This window comes from Motacilla alba, chromosome 9 (genome assembly GCF_015832195.1).
Source record: "Motacilla alba alba isolate MOTALB_02 chromosome 9, Motacilla_alba_V1.0_pri, whole genome shotgun sequence".
Lineage (NCBI taxonomy): Eukaryota > Metazoa > Chordata > Aves > Passeriformes > Motacillidae > Motacilla > Motacilla alba.
This window is the reverse complement of record NC_052024.1, coordinates 1,070,921-1,086,130: the sequence shown is the minus strand read 5'-3', so window position 1 is coordinate 1,086,130 and position 15,210 is coordinate 1,070,921. Positions and strand designations below refer to the sequence as shown.

The 15,210-nt window shown below is 44.6% G+C and overlaps 1 protein-coding gene across 10 annotated transcripts in view; it reads right to left on the bottom strand.

Moving 5' to 3' along the window:
* Positions 1-11,992, bottom strand: part of PER2 (period circadian regulator 2) — a 46,890-nt gene extending 34,898 nt beyond the window's left edge. The window contains exons 1-4 of one of the 10 annotated variants that reach the window (XM_038145915.1): positions 10,992-11,992; positions 4,242-4,298; positions 3,331-3,394; positions 1,237-1,487 (exon numbers count right to left, since the gene is read on the bottom strand). The gene's annotated coding sequence lies outside the window, so the exon portion shown is untranslated. Of the gene's footprint in view, positions 1-1,236; positions 1,488-3,330; positions 3,395-4,241; positions 4,299-10,676; positions 10,781-10,991 lie in introns of those variants that run through there. The other 9 variants (XM_038145920.1, XM_038145918.1, XM_038145911.1 and 6 more) reach the window with 9 other exon arrangements.
* Positions 11,993-15,210: the final 3,218 nt, after the last annotated feature.

Sequence of the window (15,210 nt, the reverse complement as noted above, 5' to 3'; positions counted from 1 at the left end):
CTTATTCCCAAAAAAGCAAGAGACACACTCCATTTTATGCCTATAGATATGTGAATATTCAGGTACTCTTAACTGTACTAGAACCCATGGGAGACATTCCTAACAGTCAGGATTAAATTTTAATGAAGATCTTGTCAACAAGAAGGGTATCCAAATGTCTTCTAGATTTTTGCTTTGCAAAATGATAAAAGTTTTCTTATTTAGACGACAAATAACAAGCGAGGGTTTAGTCAGATCATGCAATTCTAGATATGATTGAAAATTAACATCTACAATGAATGCATTCTCTCTGTGCAATTAGACAATAATTAAATGCTTGGGAGTCGAAAAACGTTAAGAGAAAATGTTGGAAAACAAGCAATAATCCAAGAAATTACTTGTTCAACTGTGCAACTTCAACACTGAGAGCTTCTTGTTTTCCTAGCAAGAACAATTAACAGAATACTTTCACTAGGACTTTTCTAGGAAGGGGAGAAAGAAAAGATGGCAATATTCTCAAATTATAGGAAACAATAACAAAGATGCTCAATAATTTCTTGCAAGTTTTTTTAGTTAAAAAAAGAAAGGGAATTTTTTTTACTGGATTACTTAAATTACTCCAAGTAATCATGAACAAGTTTTGCCCTTTTTTTAAACAAGCAATGAGATGTCAATGTCAATAAAATTATCAACATCTAGTATACCACAAAGGCTCCCATAAAACCTGAATTTCACAATACTCATTTCACAACTTTTTGATCAGGATTCGCCTTTCAGCTCAAGAAGATCCTGGACACAAGACTCTTATTTGCCTGATAAGGGTCATCTTATTAACCACTGCTCTCAGCTGCCACTTTACAAAGGGAACAGATCAGGACACAGCCTTATTCCAGAACCATCCGAGTGCCACCCTGAATTTAGAGCAGCACCTACACAGGAAGAAGTCAGCATCAGATCAGGGCCCAGGCAGCCACAGTGAGGATGCTTCCAACCAGATTGTTTCCTTGCTGAAGAAACTCAAACCTAAATTTAAGAATAACTATGGTTTTAAGGCTAAAAAATGTTTTAGCTTCAAATAAAGTAACTCCCCCATTTATACCCAAAATATTGATCTGAATGAGTACATATATATGACTGAAACCCCAGTTTAAAGATAACAAACACAGAACAGTGTATTTTCTACGTAAGATCTAGAGGAGCAGGAGGGGAAGCATCTTTCTACTAGCATGAATCATAATAATTATGTGTGTTTCTTACCTGTTTTTTCTACGAAAAGGTGGCAAAAGTGTTTATCAAGCTCCCTCCCAGCTAGCATCAAAAGCATGAGGTGCCTAGGTCCAGAGTCTCCCACATGCATTTAATTCTTGTCTCATCCTCTTCTACTGGAAATCTTTGACCATTACAGAGTCCGGACACCTCTATAACTATAAAATATAAAAGAAATACCTGGGCCCCCCAAGAGTGTCCTCTTCAAACAGATACCAGAGATGCTCACAGCTATGTCACTCCTATGCAGATAAATGTTGGTTAAACATGAAACTGTCATACAGCAGAGGAAGAAGACACAAATTTGCATTTTAAACACTATTGCTCTGAAATAAGGTGTTAAAGAGTTTTAAAGTAATAGCATGTTCTGCACTAGATAAAACAACCCTTAGGATTCACAATCAGAGTGGTATCACACTGTACAGTCTGATGGGCTGTCACAGCCACTGGGAACACAGGGCTGGCCTCTCCAGCAGGGCACAGAGCCAAATGCCTGATGTGGCCTGGTCAGGACCTCCAAGTGCTCATCAAGTTTGGCTGCAGTATCGTTTTATGGCTCTCTGTCACAGTAGGATTGGTAAGAGCATTAAAGATTTTACCAGGCAGTTGTAAAAGTTCAGTTCACACAATGACTGAGATCAAAAGAGCCTTCTGGAGGTACCTTGTCCAACTCCCTGTTCAGGCAGAGTCACCTAGGAGCAGGCTGCTCAGGACCACCAACAGATGACTTTTGGCTATTTCCAAAAATGGGTATTCCATGGTCTCTCTGGGCAATCTGTCCCAGTGCTCACTCCCTCTCACAGTAAAAAACTGTTTCTTTATGGTCAGAAGTCTGTACTAACAAACTCCATTAACATTATTATTCTTCCTAATAAAAAGTTTCTCAAGAGAGACACTGGGAATTTCGATGAAAAACAAAAAAACTGAAAGTTCTTCCAGGAAATCTAGGAAACTAAGTCTGTTGGTGCATGCCACTGCCATGTGGCACAAAGAAATGTTAGAATAAAAATCCGAAGTTCAGAAGACCAACATTTGTGTGGCAGACAATTACATCATTCTAAGTGCTTCATCTGAATACGCAGAAGAAACGTTTGGAACAGTGTTCAAATCCCAAGCTAACCACTCTGGAAGACAGCCCGTGCTAACATGCCTTAATTTAACATGCTGCACCAACTGGTGAAAGTACACTTGTGTTGGCCAGACTAAAGGAAGAATTTATTCACAACATTCCATCCTGTGTGACATCGTGAAGCCAGTACAAGCTCCAAAATACTCATATTATGATATAAATCTGTATGCACTGGTTCTTTAAATGTTTTGCTTCTGTTCTTATCATAAACTGGTAATACAGCATTGAAATTACAGGCTTTATCTCTGACCACAAGAAGCATTAGAAATTGCTGTAGCCAGAAGTACTTGCAGATTTCACAGCTTTTAGCCTGAACATTGAAAATGTGGAATCCTTGTTAAATCCTTGTTTAGGGACAGGTCTCACAATTCCTTTACACTAACTGAACTCCCTATAAAACTTCAATTTAAAAAGTTAAAAAGGTTTTCAAAAGTCTAAGTTTGAAGATATACTCACAGTGGCACATACCATTTTAATTGTGTATCATATTGGTTTCATGTATTTAATGCATTTGAGAAGACATTAAAACATCAAGAATAGTCCTTGTAAACTACTAAAAATTCTCATGATAAGCCTTTCTACAATGTAATGGAAAGTAAGACAGATCTACACCAACAGGATTTTTATCTGAAACAAAATGCCTGGTTTGAATGACTTGTATTTAAACAGTCTGAACAGAATTAGAGGCAGCCAATTTTACCTGTTTTCTATTATTTTTCAGAGGAAATGTACAGGTGATTGAGTACACCCAAGTACCAAAACACTGAAAGAGTTCATCTGCAGATGGCATCTCCAGTAAAGTGTTTTCCACAGAAGGAAGTCTAATCTGTTCAGTTCCCAAAGAAGACAGAACTTGTGACATTTCCTCATTCCCTTCCATACTGACATCTCTCTATTCTAAGCACAGGAGACTTCAAATACTATAAAGGAGTGAAAACCCTGCTGTAGGAACACACCTGTGATACGGGAGGCAAACCAAGCTGAACCAGGTTCACTTTCTGCACAGAGCTGAAGTCACACCTGCAGCATTGAAAAGAGTCAGCTGTTAGAACCCATTCAGATCACTTTTTCCAGCCATAGAAAAACAGGATTGTTTGGGTTTTTTTCCTCAATCATTTAGACTGAACAAACATTATAGTGTTAATACTCAAAATCTCAGTTACAATTCCATCTGTATTGCAAGATTACAGTACTATCCAGATCATCTGTCTTTCCTGTCTAGTGCCAGTACTGTGGCATCATCAGATCACATTTAATGAAAGCACATTATAAATTTTCTTCACATCACAGATTACACTCCTCCACCATACTCCTTGAATTTTCCTTTTTTTGCTCCAATAACAATCAACATTTCTTTATTTTCAAAGCAGAGCACAACTGACCAAAAAATACTGTTGGAAGCTATGATTTGCTTTTTTAAATTCAAGTTTAGGAGCATAATATTATCCCTTTACATCCTGATTATCTAAGTAACAGTAAGTACTTGGTTTTCTGGACCCCAAAATTTTCCTCATAATTGAAAGTTCCTCGCAAGAGCAATCAAAAAAATGGAAGCTATTAATAAACACCTGCACAAACAATGCAGATGCAGCGCTTGATACTGACACTACACTAAATTCCAGTTTCATAAAGATTTAGAGAAGCCACAGCCATTTCCATGTACTGCATGATTTGTGCAACAGGTCTTTGGAAATGTAAAGCCCTGAACATCTCTATTTTTGGGCATTCTGACACTACCTTTCAAAGGAAGTACACAAAAGAGCAATAATAAAATCACAGAGACACCTCCCACCCCCCCAAGTTCAGAGTCATTAAGAAAGAACTGATATCACAAATCACTTTCGTGGGTATAACATAAAACACTCACCTCAATGAATGTACTAATCATGGTCCTTCCAAATCTCAAAGTGTCATCAATATACTCCTATTAAAATAAAAAGAAAAAAAGAATACCAGGTTTTGTAAGTAAGATTAAAATTTATTATAAAAGATAAATCAAATCCATTTCATAATGCAACAGAAGTCAAATCATGCAAAATATGTCTTCCACAGGTGAAGAACAATTATAAAGACTACAAATACAAGGGGAAATGCAACCAAATTTTACTGATAAAAGTATTTATTATTGTAACCTAACTTCTAAATTGGTTCCTTGACCAATACCCAGAATAATTACCCACTGAAGTCTGTTCCCTTTATAAATGTGGGAAACCACCCCAAATTCTCATTTCTGCCAGACCAGAAATAAAGCTCATTTCCCCCTTTCAGGTAAGTATTCCTTGTGCTGTGCTCATTTCCCCCTTTCAGGTAAGTATTCCTTGTGCTGTTAAACCCACCACCCATGCTCAAGAGTCCACAGTGAATCTGAACTGATCATCCCTGAGAACAAAGTGAAACTGTCTCTCAAATTTATTCTTTCACCTTGAGTAAGAGACTTGGCCCAGAGCCAAGCTTAATTGCCAACAAGTTGGGTATTTGCCATTAAAAAAAAAGGAGCCTGTGCTGAGACACCTTCTAAAGACACTAAACACCATCTCCTTCACAAGCCCCATGCTGATTTCTAAACATCCTTCTTTCCAGCTTCCAGTCTTAAAAAGGTGGTTTTTCTTAAAGATATGTAAAATTACTTGTATGCAGTGTGCATTTAAAAAAACACCTTATTTTCTCTGTAACCAGAAAATGGCACTGTCTTCCCAAGTGGAACTGGAGAGACAATTAAACACAACATCAATAATCAGAGCCCTAAATTTGCATGTCAACTCTTGCTCCTTCTGAAAAAAATGAGACAAATTATACATTTGAGGTTGCCAAATGCTGTCACAGAAAAGAGAAAAATTATAATGCCCCACCATGCAGTCATATATTTCACCTTTAATCTAGGTGAAACTAGATTTAAAAGTATCTCAATACCCTACATCAACTTTAGTATTTGCTGACATCCCCATTAAGCAGTATATTTGCATATGTACTACTCCTCTCCTTAAGGACAAGACATACTTTCACCAAAATGTAGTTCCAGGCTAATGCTGCTCTTCAGACATTGCTGTGGTTCACAGCCTGTTCAAAATTTCAGCCAGAATCAAAGTCCCCTTCTGGAAGATGCTGTGCCAAATAAATTCTCGTCCCCATCACATCAATAATCCACTCCAAAAAGTGCAGCAACCTAACAAACACCATGTACTTGTCCCAGGAGTTGGATGTATTAGTACTGAAATAAGAGCTCAAGTCACAAGAGAGCCATGGCAGAGATATAACTGAAACCAACTAAGTGCTTTTATACACTGAAGATCTTTGTACAATTAAAGAAACTGAGCAGAAACATAAAAGTACATGTAATAAGGTCAAGCACAAAACCTGTACTAAGATACAAAAGCTGCAAGGAATAAGGAGGATAGGAAGCGAAACCAAGAAAAAAGACAAGTACTAGACATCCTCACCACTTCATCTTGTCTCCCTAAGCTTCAATTACAATAAATTGCAGGTGTTATTTAACAGGGAATTGCCTCCTGTTTCAGGACAGGATGTTAGAAAGGCAATGTAGCATTGGTTCTACTTTTTAAAAGTCAGTTCTACTTTAAAAGAAAGCCATCTATACAAGGAAATCTCTTACTATTCTACCTATAAGAAAAATCAAGTGTTAAGAATTACCATGGTATGCTCAAAAACAGGTGGAGGCAAAACTAAAGTCTTTCCCAGACATTTTGGCATACAGATGAAGTTTCTTTCCCACCACCAAATCCTGTCAGGATCAACACTGGTACTGCTAGTACTGAACTTCTGCAGCCTGCTCACACCATCTGCAGAATCTCCTCATCCTCTTGCCCCAAGAAACGCTTTCTGTGTATTTCAGTCCACTCATGTAAACAGCATGTCGAGTCACTACCCCTTCAGCATCCTCAATAAAATTTTCCTTCCTATTGGGAGAAAACCAAGGAAAAATGAAAACCATATTCCATGCTTATATATGTTGAGGAAGGTAAATCTAGCCTCACTTCTGATTGTGTTCTACAAGCAAAGTTGCCTAAATCAGACTACCAAAAAATATCAGAGAACTTATAAGGCTCCTCTAGGACTACCACACACTACTTCAGCAGCAGATCACCAGCAGCTGAGAACATCTGTCCCAAAAATTCTTGACTTTACAAAAGCTTTCACACACACAAATTCTCCTAACCTCCCTTTCATATGCGGATAAGCAGGAGAAACGGGCACTTCAGAACACTGCCTGGGCAGCTCCCACGAAACTCAGCGAATTGCTGCTGTCCCTTGGTAACTCCTCACGAGGGACAGGGACCAAGCAAGAGGATTCTGTCTGGTGCAAGCCCAGTGCAGCCACTGAGACAAAGACCCCATCTAGACTGGAAGGTAAGCCCAGAACACAGAGCAGGGGCCCGGAGGCGGCCCATGTCCCGGCAGCGCTGGCGGGCAGAGAACGAGCAGGCTGCAGGAGCGTGCCCGGGGATGTGCTAAGCCACTTAGAGAGCAGCACATCCCGGCGTGGACACCCAGGCATGCGGGGTCCCATGTGCTCGCTGCTGCCTACTACGCACGGCTGCTGGCTGCCGGCAGCAGCGCAGAACGGGCTCAGAGGCGCTGCAGAGATCTCCGCTCGCCCCACACACACCCCAGGCATCCACGCTGCTTCACAAAGCAGCCTGGGGCCGCAGGAAATCCCGGCAAGAGACAGCACAACTGTCACCCTCTGAACTGTGGTTTTGACTGCTACCTTCTCTTTTCCCATGTCCTTTAAACATACTTCACAGAGAAACACCCTCATCCCCTCACAAACAACGCTCCAAGTGTCAGAAGGCAGAGCTCTGTAAGCAAAGGCAATGTAGCTTTGGTTCTACTTTTTATTAAAAAGTCACTTCTACTTAAAAAAAGCCTTCTTCGCTAACCAACAACAACCAACAACATTCCAGTCTGACCCCACAGCAGGGGTTAAGTTTGAGGCATCAGTTCAAGCAGGAAAGCAGACAGACACTTTCTACACAGGACACAAAACAGCAGCAGAATTACCTTCAAGACCAACACTTTCTGCATTCAACTTCATCCATAACCAAAAGAACGAGTAAAAGCCCTTTACATTAATACAACACTACCACAAAGAATAATACAGCTATTAATTGACTCCTTTGCTGTTCAGCGCCTGACAAGCTAAGTTAACATAATGAATATTTAAGCAGTTTAAAACTTGCACTACAGGGATATAACTCAATGTGGAATGCAGTAAGACAATCCAGTTAAAAATCCCAATAATCCACCATCCTTATAGAGGAATTCTAGGCCACGCAATCAAAACTGGAGACAAAAATTCCTTTTCAGAAACACCTGATTATCTAGTAATTATGATGTGGTAATGTTATGAGTATAATACAGTGTCTACAGGACACTCATGCCAGCTATTACACAAGGCCTGGCTAAGAACATGACGTTCCTTTTGACATAGGCCGACCATAGCAACCCTATGGAAAACACTACAGTTGATCTAGACTAGTGATAATTTACTTGTTCTACTGGCTACCAGTAATCTTCTTGCTTTTAAACCACAACAAATATACCTCATCCCATGGTAACTTTCTCATTTCCTTATTCTTTGAGGGGTGATTTTTTTTTTTTTTTAATGCGGTAAAAGATTTTTTTTTAATGCAGTGAAGCATATTCTAATACTGTAAAGATGTTAGAGAAATAAGGGTGTGGTAACCCAGGAAAAAGAAAACTGTTTATCAGTCTGTATCTAAACCAAACACTTCCTGGTCATAATAAACGTCTGAAGTAGAAGAAACATCCAGAACTCTACTGCCAATCACTTTCCCCACTTCATTCTATCCTCATACTTTGAGACTAAACTCCATCAACATCTTAGTTTACTAGGAAAGCTTATTACTGTAAGAGCATACTGTTCAGGGAGAGGCTCGAGTAAGTTTATCAAGTAAACTGTATTGTTACATACTCTACTCTTATGATTAGAGGAAGTGGAGAAGGTATTATGCCAAGAGTATGCTGCCTCTTTAATGCCTCTCTGTGGAAATCCAAAATGAGTAACAGTAAATTGTAAAAATTAAAATTACTTGGATTTTCACTGACAGAACTTGTTTGCTAAAATGAATATAGGAAGCCTATAAGAAGTCCCACCAACAGACAAATAAAGAAAAATTCCAGCAAAACCATTCAGTCTTTGAATTATAAATGAAACTAAAAAACTTGCCAAATCTGAAGAAGTGCACAAAAGCCAAAAACCTGCTTTCCATGCCTGTGCCTTCTGAACTACATCAAGCCAAACCGCTTCTTCACAGGACAGACCATCCTCTTTCACTGCGGTGTCTGGCATTTACGACATCCAACTACAATAGCTTCCTTCTACCTTGAAATACACACTTGAAACGGTCAAAACTTCACCAAAACCTGAAAGTTTTGGTAGACTTTTTTCTTCCACTGCAGGCCAAAGGCCATCTCTTTTCCTCTATGCGTTACTAGTGAGTGAGCAACCCGCACAGTCCAGAATCAGGACAGTGTCGTCATGACAAGACTAACACCTAGCTTTGCATGGAGCAAGGACACAGCCCAGCCCTTCAGTGAAACTTCCTCACTTTGCAGAAATAATGCAAGTTTCTGAGACAAAGGCGAAACAGAAAGATCATAAAAGCACTCAAACACGTACAAGCATAAGCAAGAAGGAACTTGATGTTATAGTGCAACAGTGTGGGCACTCCCCCCAGCACCAAACACATTGTGGCTGAAACAATACTAGCAACTTGGAAGGTTTTCTCACCATACTAACCAGGTTTTCACTCTACTTCTGACTTGACAGATACTCTTACCACTAGAATCATTAGAGAATTGCCATTTCTCTCCCTTTACTCGTGAAAGCTATTCAATCTCAGATGTCCAAGACAATAAATCTCAAAGTCTTGTGTTTGGGAAAGATGTGAACTTACAAGGAAGATGGAGAAAGACTTCTTATCAGGGCTTATGGTGACAGGATGAAAGGCAGCGGTTTGTAACTGCAAGAGGGTAGATTTCGATTGGACATATGGATGAAACGTTGGACTTAAGGATCTCAGAGGTCTTTTCCATACATAATGATTCTGTTTCTTTGATCTGAATCAATGCACTGTCTCAGCCAAGTTACTTTTTCACTGGAACACACTTGCAAAGCACTGTAGTTTCCCAAGTACCTGAGACCTCATATCGACCTCCTGGAGGGCTTTTTAAGCTCCTATAGTACACAAAGAAATGCTGTCCCTGTATGAAAATGCTTACCCTATTACAAAAAGTCAAATGTAAAGCGTCAGCTTGACTGTTACCATGCTGCTCACCTATTTGCATGAAACTGTACTTACATAAAGCGTTTTGTAATCACGCATGTAATACTATGCACCTAATGTGAAGAGCAGCACAACCACACCGTCTCAAGGAACAGACTGTCCTTACAACTACAGGCAACACAAAAAATAAACGGACAGCACCTGTTGCCAACTCCACCTGTAGCTCACACGCCCCAGCGGCGCTGAGATTCGGTTACTGACTGCCCACAGTTCCTCCGTGGAGCACCCGCCCGGCCGCTGGGACCCAGCTCGGTCCCCCCGCGGTGCCGCTCAGCGCCCCGGGACACGCGTGCTCTCCGCCGCTTCCCCCGCTCCCTGCCCGCCCGCTCCGCACCCCCTCGCACAGACGTGGCCCCAGCCGACAGGGACGGCAGAGCGGAGCCCCGCCGGGGGACCGGGTCCGGCCCCGCCGCCGCCGGTGCCCGCCGCCTCCGCCCCCGCTCCGGGCCAGGGCCAGCGCCGCCCCCGCTGCGCCCCTGCCCGGCCCCGGCGGCCGTCCCCCGGAGAGCCCAGCTGCCGTCCCGGCCCCGCTGGGGTGTCTGTGCCCCCGCTCCCGGACGCTCTCCCCGTCCAAGGCGGGCGGGGGCCGTGCCGCGCTCAGCCCCGCACCCCGCCCCGGGGAGCGACTCACGGCCGGCCGCCGCTTCCCTCGCCCCGCGGTTTCACGGGGAGCGGGGGGGAGGGGGGGCGTGTCACAGCCACCTTTCTGCGGGAGCCCCGCTCGCCCCCTCCCCGGCGGGCCGGGGCCGGTAGCGGGACGGACCCCGCGGCACAGGAGCGACCCGCGCGCGCATCATCCCGGCAATGGGAGAGCCCCGGCGCGAGGGTTACGTAACCTCGGCCCGGCGGGCGGGGGAGGCGGGAGAGCCCCTGTGCCCCCCGCGGCCGCCGCTCGCCGCCCCCTCCCGCCGCTCCCCGAGGGTCCCGCAGCCCCTTGGGGCCGCGGGGAGCGCGCCCGGCGGGCCCCCACTCACCGCGCGCGGCGCGTCCCGCCGGCCCCGCGCCTCCCGGCTCGGGCTTCATACGGGCAGAAACGTGACCGGCCGCCGCGCGCCCGCCCCGCCCGCGCTCCCATTGGCCGCGGCCGCGTGACGCCAGCGGGACGCGCGGGCGGGGGCGGGGCGCGCGCCGCTGCCATTGGCCGCGCGGGCCGCCGCTCACTTTACATAAGCCTCACGTGTGGCACCATGTTTCCACCGACAGCCGCGGCCGCCTCCCGAGCCTGCCCCGCCGCCGGCCCGCCCCTCCCCTCCCCCGCGCCGCCGCCGCCACCACCGAGGCGCACTCACCGCCGGTGCCTGCGCCGCCTCCCGCCGAAGCCGCGGCAGGTCCGCTCGCCTCCACCCCCGCCCGCCGCCGCTACGGGACCGCCGCGCCGGGGAGGATGGATTGGGGGGCAGCGGTCACGTGACGCCCCCGGCGAGAGCGGCCCCGCCCCCGCCCGCTCGGAGCCGCGCGTGACGTGTCGTGCGCGCGCGCGCGGGCAGAGACCGTTGGCTGCCGGGGCGCGCGCGCCGGGCCTGGCCCGGGCCCCTCAGCGCGGCTCGGCCCCGCCTGAGGGCCCCGCCTGAGGGCCCCGCGCTCCCGGACTGCGCCCGGGCCGCGCAGGCCGCGCCGCGCCGCCGGGGGTCACCCTGCCGGCGCTCGGTTCGCTTACATAAGGCGCTTCCTGGTGCTGCCGCCCGCGCTGGGTGCACGCCCTGAAGTTTCGAAAGTGCCCCCGCGTATTGTTCGGGAGGCGCCGGGTCACAAAGCAAAGGGCAGCGCAGGAGAGCGCAGGGCTGTGGCTTTCTCCCGCACCGGCCGGCAGCATCAGTCTGAATAACCACAACAATGATTAATATAAGAATTTCCGAGCTCTTAAACGTATATACTGTTCTTGGCAACAGCATTTTCACGTGGTAACGCGTTACCATAAGATTGCTTTCAATTCTGACTGTTTAAAGAAGTTTTTAATATTTACTAAAAGAATGTTTCCCCCTTCTGTTCAAGCAAAATGTTCAGAGACCATTGACATTTCCCATCTCACAGTAATGAAGAATTTAATGAACTCCTGAGCGTTGGTCACACAGGTTTTCGCTCAGGCCCCTGCACCATCCATCCTGCGCTGAGGAGAGAACCTGAGCAGTTCAGTGCCGTAACCCAATAACCCCTTGCTAAACACTTGGCCTGCTCCAGCCTCCACATCTTCCAAGGCTAAGCAGAGCAATCAGAAGCTGAGAAATTAATGTTGCTTTATGCGTATTCTGAGCTTCCCCTGTCTCCACTGAGGTAGATGGCTTTGCAAAGAGGGAACAGAGATTGTGCCAAAGCCACGTTCAGGCTGACAGCGTTTTACCCTCGCTGCATGCATGCAGTTGCTCCATAGGGTGAAACACAGGACAGCCATCAGGGCTTCCACTGTTTATCTGCAAAATGAGGTTAATGCCGCTTCCCTCCCTCACTGCGGTGTTAAGGATAAGTCCATTAGGTACACAGATATTTATGCTCTGACTGTTACAGAAACAGCCTGTGAGTAAAGGACTGTGGAGTATTTAACTGCTGGACGGGAGAGGGGGTGGGCAGCGGAAGCATTAGGACCAGATTCTGCAACTGGATTTGTTGCAATGCACAAGTCAGCTTACCAGGATACCATTCTTAGTTTCCGCTCCTCTGAGGAGTCTAATTTTACGATTAATCCTAATTAGGTAGTCTTTGTGTAGTTTGGTCAACTCGTTGTTGGTAGGCCTTCACATCCAGAATTTTACTGTCCTTTTGTAAGTTCTCTGCTTTAGGGTTAAAGGGATGTAGAATAACGTTCTTGGTTTCCATGGGATGTTGTTTTTCATGTTACGTGCCAAAGATATCTGTCCCTGACCGTGTGCTAATGGCTGTGGTCTCTTACCATAGACTCCAACTAAGGCGCTTCAACCAAAGCAAAACTTGAGATCCACACTGTCCCCCACCCCATCAGATTACAAAAATGAGAAGGATGGCAAACCATGGCACTGTGTTAGAGCTGAGTGAGTTCCCAGGACACACATTCTCCTCTTCAGCAGGACATGCCAGTCCCGGCAGTAGAGTAATGCCCACCACCACAAATAGTCAGCACCTTTCCCACCCCGGTAACTACCAGAGGCGTTACTTGAGTTCTGCTTATTTTAAAGGGATACTAATCAATTGTTTCAGTCAAGCTTATGGGAATAATTTTAAAGTTCTATTCATACCATCTTTTAGTAGTTAAAGCTTTATATTGATTGTACCAAAAAGCAGGGTAAGCTGTGTTACTCAAAATGTGATTATGCACCCTGAACAAGTTCAGTCCAAATTCTGCAATTTCCAGAAAATTGGCACAAGAGAAATCATGTGTGTAGATACAAATTATTCCAGACACCTCCAACTTGAAATAACAAGAGTGCAGGCACATGGCTTCTAAAGAAATAGATATTGCTACTGACTCATCTGCTAAGGAACAAAGCAAAATAAAGCTATTGCAAAATTTTACGCGTTCTACATGTTTTGAAGGTCCCTTTGTCTGGTAGGCAGGAGTAAAATACATACATGCACACAGAAATGGTTCTAAAGAACACAAAGCTTGTAAGAAAAGCATTTAAATGGTCGTGGTTTTTTTCCCAGCTTTGTTTATTTTGTGTGTGCGTGTGTGTTCAGTTGTAACTCTTGGAGCCCGGCAGAACAAATCGCTGCTGTGTTCAGCGAGCCCTTTGTGTGCCTCGCCCAGCGGGTCCCCGTGTGGCGCTGCCCCAAGGCGGGCTGGGCACAGCTCCGGGCGCTGCCCGGCTCCCTCCTGCGGCCCCGCCGCGAAAATGCTGCTCCTTCTGGGGCTTCCTATGGAATCCCGCTGCTTCTCACACTTAACATCGGTAGATTTTTAGCCACACACGCAAATGCCGAACCTTTTCCCAGCATACATAAAAAGTAGAATTTTTGCTTAACTGAAGCAATTCAGTCAGTTCTGATAAGCAGCGATGTATTGACAGTATCTACATTTTTAAAGGGGAAAAAATCCAAGTCTTTCAATATGGTCTCAATATGAGACCCCCTGAAAAACTACCTGAGAACTGCTTGCTTGGATTTGCTGAGGAAATAAGGCTCCTCTTTTTGAATAGCTGTGCTTCCCTATCCACTTGTAGAAGTCACCTGTTCCAAGATACTCCACAGCACTGACGGAACTGTATATTATTAAAAAAAACAATCAATACTTTACAGCTGGAGCCCATGTCTAATTCTTCATTTCCTAGGTCTAATTACTCACCATTTACAGTGACGCTGACAGTCATTGATTCTTGCAAAGATCCGGAAAGGCTTTTTTTTGCTAATGAGCAAAAGTCGTCACTCTTACTCTCTGTACAGACAAAGGAGGAGGAAAGGAAAAAACCCACTTTGCTCACTACCAGTAAATATATGGACCGGTTTTTCTAAAAGAATTGGAGGGTATAGGAACAAACTGTAACAAATAGACAGCAATATCATACAGTTTTGAAAATGCTTTGATTAAAATGTAAAGGAATGCAAGAAACCCGATAAAGAACTTCAACTCCAGCAGTAAGTTCCTGAAATATGCTGCAGTTCAAAAGTCCTTTGCACAAGTGTCTGCTTGTCGCCAGACAGAAAACCTTTGCTAACAACTTCTGGGGAATGTAGGTTTTCATTCTGTCCCTATTCTTACTGTGTTCTAACTATTCTTATTAAATTCAGTTTCTGTTGGCAAATGCAGTGTAATTTTATGTTCCAAATATCTTGAAAAGTGACACATGAAGGAGCCCTGAACTGTTCTTTTAGAAGGATACAAATGGAAGGGGTGTATCTCCCCACTGTACCTCCATGTGCTTATCCCCAAGCTCATGAGCATGATTTTAGAAGCAAACAGCTCAGAGCACTCCAGGTCTGAGATCCTGCTGTTTCGTGTGTATTAGCAACTCATTTTCTGCAGTCAGCCTCACAGAAGGCTGAATGAAGAGAGCTTGAAATTGAATTCACAGTGCTGAAAAGGGGTTTAAAGCTTCCTGCATAACTCAGAGAGTGATAGTTTGTGATTTCCACTGTCTGCCTAAGGTGATCAAAGTCCTTACACATCCACCAAAAGGAACAGTCCTACCACCTCCACTGAGTTAAAAATCAGTGATTATGCAACTGTACTGTTAGTTAGGTTAGGAAACCAACTTGACTGAAAATATCCCATGAAAGAAGTTTTTGGTTGGATTACATCACAGCTGTGGGAGCACAAAAGCCAAACCAAAACAGGATCAAAGAACATATTTTGAGCTGGAGCGAGGATCCAAGACCAAGAGGAACATCAAATTACAGAGTTAGGCACTTAAAATGAAATTTGCATGTCATTAGATTAGCATAAGAGAGCTAATAAGAGATGCCAAGCAGGAAAGTGCATCCTTGTTCTTGCCTACTGTGTTGGATTTATACATCCTCTTCTGCCATGAAAGAAAGTGATTACATCAGGTAGGGCTTCACCATTCAAAAGCATCCAGACATTTATGCCAAAGACATAAACTG